The sequence below is a fragment of the Coptis chinensis genome, chromosome 6, assembly GCF_015680905.1.
Source record: "Coptis chinensis isolate HL-2020 chromosome 6, ASM1568090v1, whole genome shotgun sequence".
NCBI lineage: Eukaryota > Viridiplantae > Streptophyta > Magnoliopsida > Ranunculales > Ranunculaceae > Coptis > Coptis chinensis.
Genome location: NC_141461.1, coordinates 54161350 through 54168781, shown reverse-complemented (window position 1 = coordinate 54168781; position 7432 = coordinate 54161350).

The following is a 7432-nucleotide window of genomic DNA, read 5'->3' as shown; positions in this document are numbered from 1 at the left end:
AGTTACCACATTTAGCTTTGTCAGTCTAAGTTTGAACACTTTTTACGTTCGCTTACTCATTACTATCGCTACGACAAAATCTGACGAAGTTACTACATTTAACTTCGCTAGTCTAAGTTTGAACGTTTTTACGCTCGCTTAGTCCATTACTATCGTTCGATCAAAATCTGACGAGGTTACCACGTTTAGCTTCGTCAGCCTAAGTTTGAACGCTTTTATGCTCGCTTAGCCTAATTTTGCAAAGTTAAGTACGCATTGGGGGCGTTTTTCTCTACATGGGGGCGTCTCTTTCTATTTCATTTCAACTACATAAATCAACAACATTGTCAGTTTTCCACATGTATGTTATCTGTCACAAAAACAACATTCAATAGCAAACACATACTTTTATTTTTCATCACAAGAAGTTTTAGCTCTATGGTATTACATTCACACAATTACCTAATCCATTGTCTCTGTCAATTATCTTACGGTCACTCGAGTAAATCTTCGTTTTCTTCTTCAAAATCTGCATTCGCTTCGCTTAGCACTTTCGGTTAACTATCTTCCGCGATTCATTATTTTTTTTCTAAGGCATTGTCTTCGATCATTCTATGAAAATTTTCCGGCCGAAAATTTTCGTCAGCTTCATTAATTTTTATAAGGCACTGTGCCGGTCTTTCTAATTAAAATTTTCCGAGCGAAAATTTTCGTCAGCGTCATTATTTTTTTTATTTTTTTTTCTATGGCATTGTGCCGATCTTTCTCTGAAAAATTTTCCGAGCGAAATTTTTTTGTCAGCGTCATTATTTTTTCTATGGCATTGTGCCGATCTTTCTCCGAAAAATTTTCCGAGCGAAAATTTTCGTCAGCTTCATTAATTTTTCTAAGGCACTGTGCCGATCTTTCTAATTAAAATTTTCCGAGCGAAAATTTTCGTCAGCGTCATTATTTTTTTCTATGGCATTGTGCCGATCTTTCTACGAAAAATTTTCCGAGCGAAAATTTTCGTCAATGTCATTATTTTTTTTTCTATGGCATTGTGCCGATCTTTCTCCGAAAAAATTTTCCGAAAGCAAAAAATTTTCGTCGGCTTCATTATTTTTCTAAGGCATTGTGCCGATCTTTCTCTGAAAAAATTTCAAAGTTTAAAATTTTCGTCGCCTTCATTATTATTTTTCTAATGCATCAGGTGCGATCTTTTTCTACTGAAAAATTTTCCGAGTGAAAATTTTCGTCAATGTCATTATTTTTTTTTATGGCATTGTGCCGATCTTTCTCCTAAAAATTTGCCGAGCGAAAATTTTCGTCATTATCATTATTTTTTCTAAGGCATTCTGCCGATCTTTCTACGAGAAATTTACCAACTGAATTTTTTTGATAGCTTCATTATTTTTTCTAAGGCATTAAGCCGAACTTTTTGAGCAAAACTTTCCGAGGCTCGTACAACTGTTGTTTCTCCGTGCGGCAAAAATTCGCATTACGTTAACTTTCTAAGCGAAAACTTTATTCAGCTTCTTTATTATTATTTTTTCTACGGCATTGTGATCTTTCCGTTCGAAACTTTTTGTCAATATCTTTTGCTCGTAATTCTGCCGTTTCAACCTGCGACGCAAATATAAATTTTTTCATTAGTCTTTCAGACTTAACCAAAATTTGAAGCTAACTGGAAAAAAATAAAATACTGACATACCTGTTTCATGCTGTCAAATTTTTTTGCCACCGCTTTGACATATTCTCCACACTTTTCTCCGTTTTCTTCGTCTTCTTCGACAGGCCAAATTAGAGTTTTATCGAAACTCAATAATTTAAGCTTAATATCATAGCCGATCCAATTTGAAGCTGCTCGATCCTGAGCTAGATTATGCCGTGACCTCGTGTAGTCGTTATATCTGTCACCTTCTTTCCACCTCACCGTATCTACGATCGTCATCCAGTTTTTTCTTCTCGATTATCTTTCGCCCGTATAATACGGTCGTTCATCTCCTCAAATTATAAAAAAAAAAATCGGGTAAGATTGGTCAAAAACCGTGTTCGCTTTATCCAAAAGGGTGCACAGGGCCATATTAAAGAAAAACAGGTACAATGCCCTTCCTTTACTGGCGATGCACCGTATCATGTTTTCTTATTTCCGTTTTTGAATTAAGGCGCCGTGAGTATCGCCATCTCATCATGTCTTCCATAGCAGCTCATGAAGAAAACCGACGTTCGTCTTTTTTGGTTGCCACCATATGTTGACATTCCTAAGGACAAAATTCAACAGTTCAAAGGGCATGCGTAACAAGTAAAAAATAATAATAATAAATAAAGAAAACGACAGCAGTATACCGCGCCAAGTTTGTTTCCCACAACCATCGAAATCCAAGATGAGCTGAAAAGTGGCAGTTTGATGGAAGCGGCTGATTTTTTTTTATATACGGGGTGCTGATCTAAAGAGGGACACCACTTTGCAACCAAACTCACCAGAGTTCAACGACTTGTGATCCAACCCACGAAAATCAGCACCGCCATGCCATATTTGATCGTTTTTTATTGTTCAGAGATCTCAAATTTGGATCACGTGAGTACCTCGTTCACGCAAAGCTTCATGGCGAGAGCACGTTGTTATGAGGCAAGCACAGCGCTCTGCCACCAAAGGCCCTGTTGCTTTGCCGGCCAGCCCTGAGTCTAACCGGAAACCGCCACTAGTTTGTATATAAACAGAGTTTGCTGGAGATAGAACATACCTACTAGTCTACGCAAAGTCGAAACACCGCGTTCTAGAGCGCCAGTACTACGACAAGCTTTCTGCGACTTCAGGGAGTCTTGACCTCGTCTGTTTGATAAGCGCCCCTACTGCGCCAGCACTTATATAGGGTCGAGCTGTTTTTCAGTTCTGATGGGATTCAATCAAACTTCATCCGTCATCTTAATTCTTATCTCTTCCATATTCTTATCACAATCCGAACACTTTGAGTCCGATTCCTGTTTAACTTCCCTTTATTACTATTGTTACTATATTGCCCCTATGTTTAATTTCAACGGTCCAATAGTATCGATATTCCGCTGGCACGCGTCGTCGACATCACTTTCGCATTGTTACCTAATGCGTTCGGTACAGTGTTCGGCACTCAATTTCACTTGCCACACGTACTCAAGACAGCAGACATCATGAAAGACGAAGATACAGCATATATTCCGGAAAGATAACGCACCTGATTTTTTTTACTAGAGAGCTTGAAGCCCTCTCAAGACTTCGTAACCCACACCTTGTTTCTCTACTAGTTTGGTCCTATGAAAACAGCAACCTTTGTTTCGTCTGCTAGTACTGTTTTACTCCTAGATCTAGTTTGGTCTACAGATACGGTTTTATACTATTTCGTCGATAAGTTTTACGGGGTGGATTATTATCTAACCTGGATTCTTATCTAGTTCGGGGTTAAATACAGTTTTAGTTGCCCAAGTATTCACTTTCGACTCCAACTCGTATTTTTATTCATTTTTCTTCATATTCTTACTAAACTGCCCCTACATTTAATTTTCAACGGTATAATCCGAGTATCGCTATTCCGTTGGCACGCTTCATCGCATTCAAATTTCGTGTTATCACGTGACGCGTTCGGTACATTTTCGCCAATCAATTTCTTTTGCAATTTTATTTATGTGCATCTTTTATTTTTTCTGTACATTTTCGGCCATCTTTTCTTTAACTATGTCATTGCGTCCCGTCTACATTTATTTGACATTATTTCGTTTCCGATAATTCACGAATTTTTTCCGCCAGTCCATTTTCCTATCGTTTACGTTCACACGACATTTTGTTATATGTTTCGCTTACTATTTTCGTATTCCATTTTTTTGCTTTTTCTTCTCTTCTTTGCCATGTGAACTTTGTTCGCATGACAAAGAGGGGGCGGTGTTTCGACCCCCACATACGTGGCAAACGTCCATTAGTAGGGGTCTCCATTTTATTCGTTTAATCGACAGGACTAAAGCCCGGCCAATTCGCAATACTATGGATCAATGTACAGGCCCATTAACTCATGTGTCTAAGGCTGAACCTTAGCCACATGGCTTGCCACTAATGTACGTTGATTTATGTCCAGATTCATTTCTTAACAAAGAGATAGTTATCAGTTGACAGTTATACTCTATCACAATTACTCAAGATACAAGATTACTTGAGCTACAAGGACTCTCTACTCTACCTCTATAAATACCAAACTATTTTTCATAAGGAACTACGTGGAAACTTGATCCCTAGAGAATATATCTTGGGTACGTAGGCAGCCATTATTTGGTTCAGTTTCATCTCCCCCAACATCAAATTCCTCTGTTTCTTAGTGTGTTCTTTACCATTGCTCTCGTTGTGTTGAAGCAGTTTACTGCCGAAATAGTACCTAATGTTTACATTTCAGTAGATAAACTTATAGATAAAGTTACAGAGTTTTGATTTCTTTTATTGCTCAACAGATTTGATATCAAGGGGTACGAGACTAGGTTTGGGAATCGAGACTGGGAAAATACACATTTTGGTGCATCAAAAGCAATTTGTTGTTGGGTTTCTGGCTGTCATGGAAGGAGGTGCCACTTGCACGTGGAAAAGCGTTGTGGGACTAAATGGCTCTTAGGTCAGCCCTTAAATCTCTTAGGACACATTGAAAGTAAAAAGATTTATATGTGTCCGCTTTTCGGATCATACATATAGCCATTTTATGTGTCAAAAGTTACTTTGTTTATGTCCTTGCTAAATTTGTCTGTGAAGCAGATTGTACCTGTCACAGCCCGATTTTCTAAACAATTAAAAAAAAAATGAATATTTGAAATATAAATATCTCAAACATCACTTGGTTCAATTGTCTAAAAACCCAGGCTATGACGGGGTGATACAACACATGTCAAAACCTAAAACCCACATCACAACAGGATCAACTTAACAACAAAAATCTCCAAATTCCTCAACTATCACTTTATTAAAAACTTTCTTCCATCCCAATACAAACATAAACAAACTTTAAGAATAACAATTTCCAACATCGTATTTTCGTGTCATATGAAAAGAAAACTACGTTATTACATACTTCCAAAAGATCAGACCTAATAAAATAAACTCCCAGACTGCTCCAGACAAGAATCCAAATTACACGCTTGGCGGTTTCTATCGCTTCCACTGTGTTCCCAAGAACACACCCACGTAAGCCAAAACAAAGCAAACATGAGTCGACAAAATGGAATTTCTTTGGTATGAGTAGACTAACCACATATAAACATTATCATACTTTAATTATCCAAACAATCACTTTATATTTTCTCATAACTTAATCATTCACAGCTTGGAAGACAGGTAGTTCCGTCATTTTAACCGGCATAATTTCTTCCCAAGCAAGACTTCCATTATATAACTCATTATCATAACTCATTTTAATATCTAAACCATTGAATTAAAACTTACCGATATCCACTGCTGTATAAGGGTAGGACCGCGTCCCTGTACAAAATGTTATTAAGTCCTACCCTCCTGCAAAAGAAAGTTAGAACTTCTAACATTTGTCGATATCCTATAGGTATTCAAAAGTAAACCCAAGCACACTCGCACAATCAAATCAATTTCTCTTATCAAATAATCAATTACTTTTCTTATACACATATTTCACAACCTATGTACCTTAGGTCATTCCCGTCACATTCAAGGAATACCCAACCCTACATTCCCGTACACTCAAGGAATACAACTAACCCGCAAGGCGAATACCTTAATTCCTCTCTAGGGCAGTCCAAACAATCTGGTCATTCATGGCACATTCAATGAATACCCGGGTCATTCACGGCACATTCAATGAATACCCATAAATAACGCTAACGGGCCATTTATGGCACATTCCATAAATGCCCACCTAACATATGACATCAACAGTCATAAAACTCAATTCCAAAACTTTAGGCATGGAGAGTTCTAAAAGAGTGCGGTAAATTTATTTACGCATTATTGAACTTTATTTTATATATCATTTCAGAGAACGAATGAGTATCTTGATTCCTGTATTTTTTATCTACGCGTTATTAATTTCAGAGATGTCTTAGTGTCATAACGTTGCATATCATAAAATACTGCAAAATCACATAGTAGTTAATACACATACACACGTATATATAGAGGTCTTAGCCTAAAGTCAAGTATGCTAATAGCCCTAGACCTATCTTAATAACCCAAATCATAATCCGAGTTAAAAGGTCAAATTGGGTCAACTGATCAAAGTCAACCCTGGTCAACAGTCAAAGTCAACCATCATGGTCGAAGTCAAACTATCGTTTCCATGTTCAACAAGTTCAGGGTTATAGCCCTGGTTCATGGCTAAGGTCAATGTGCATGGCTCATGGCTAAGGTAAAACGGTTCAGACCCAACTGGCCAAGCCCAAACCTTAAAACCCGAAAGTCTAAAAGTTGAAAGACCCATGTAGATCTATTTTAAATTATATGGACTGGCTTCAAACAATATTAGAAACTAGCCCAAAACAGTTAAGTGATTCAGCCCAAGAATTGAACTGAAACCGGCCCAAAAACTTTAAATTAAACTGGTCCACAAATAACTTAAAATCGGGCCCAACAAGAAATAGAAATTGGCCCAAAGAATTTAAACATTTCGGCCCAGCTAACAATAAGGGTTCGGCCCAACCGATTAGGCCCAAGCCCAAAATCGGTTACTGTTCATCTTCTCCCTCCACCAACAGCCACCAAAACCGACCACCACCAAGCTCTAATCGACCACCCAATACAACCCCGCGGTTTTGATCCCCATAACAACCCAAACAACATTAACAAAAGCGAAAGCTTCAATTAATTACAACAATTCCTTTCTTCAAAAGTAGATCTACAATTTCGGCCTCCATTAAAGCTTGTTCCAAGCTCCAATCGACAGCCCCCACACCCACGCTACACTACCCTATCATCATTAAACTCAAACAACAACAATATCAACAAAAAAAAACGTTCAAACTGTGTTACTGCATTGTTTGGTTTGGGCAAGCCGCCATTAATGGAGCTTCGAGCTTCAACAGCACACTCTAATCTCCATCTCGACGTCCTCACACACTCAAACATAAACCCAATCATCCACAATCAATACCACAAGAGGAAGTTAAGACACCCCAAAAGTATAAACGGGACATGACGATTTCTAAGAGGCTGGCGCCTCCATTGAGGACCCCTCCAATGCTTCTACAGAACCCACAAACATCAATTCTCATACCCACACTTTTACAAACACAACCAAACCTTATTCAATCACACCACAACCATCAAAGTTCAACTACAACAGAATAGTTCAACCAAAACAAAAACAGGACGCGCCGCCATTATCGTGCCCAATAAGCTTCGATAGTTAAATTCCACTTTCCGAGTTTAACCAGAGTTTAACCAGTTTTAATAACGACAGTTTAACAAGTTTTCACATCAACAAGACGAATAATAATAATG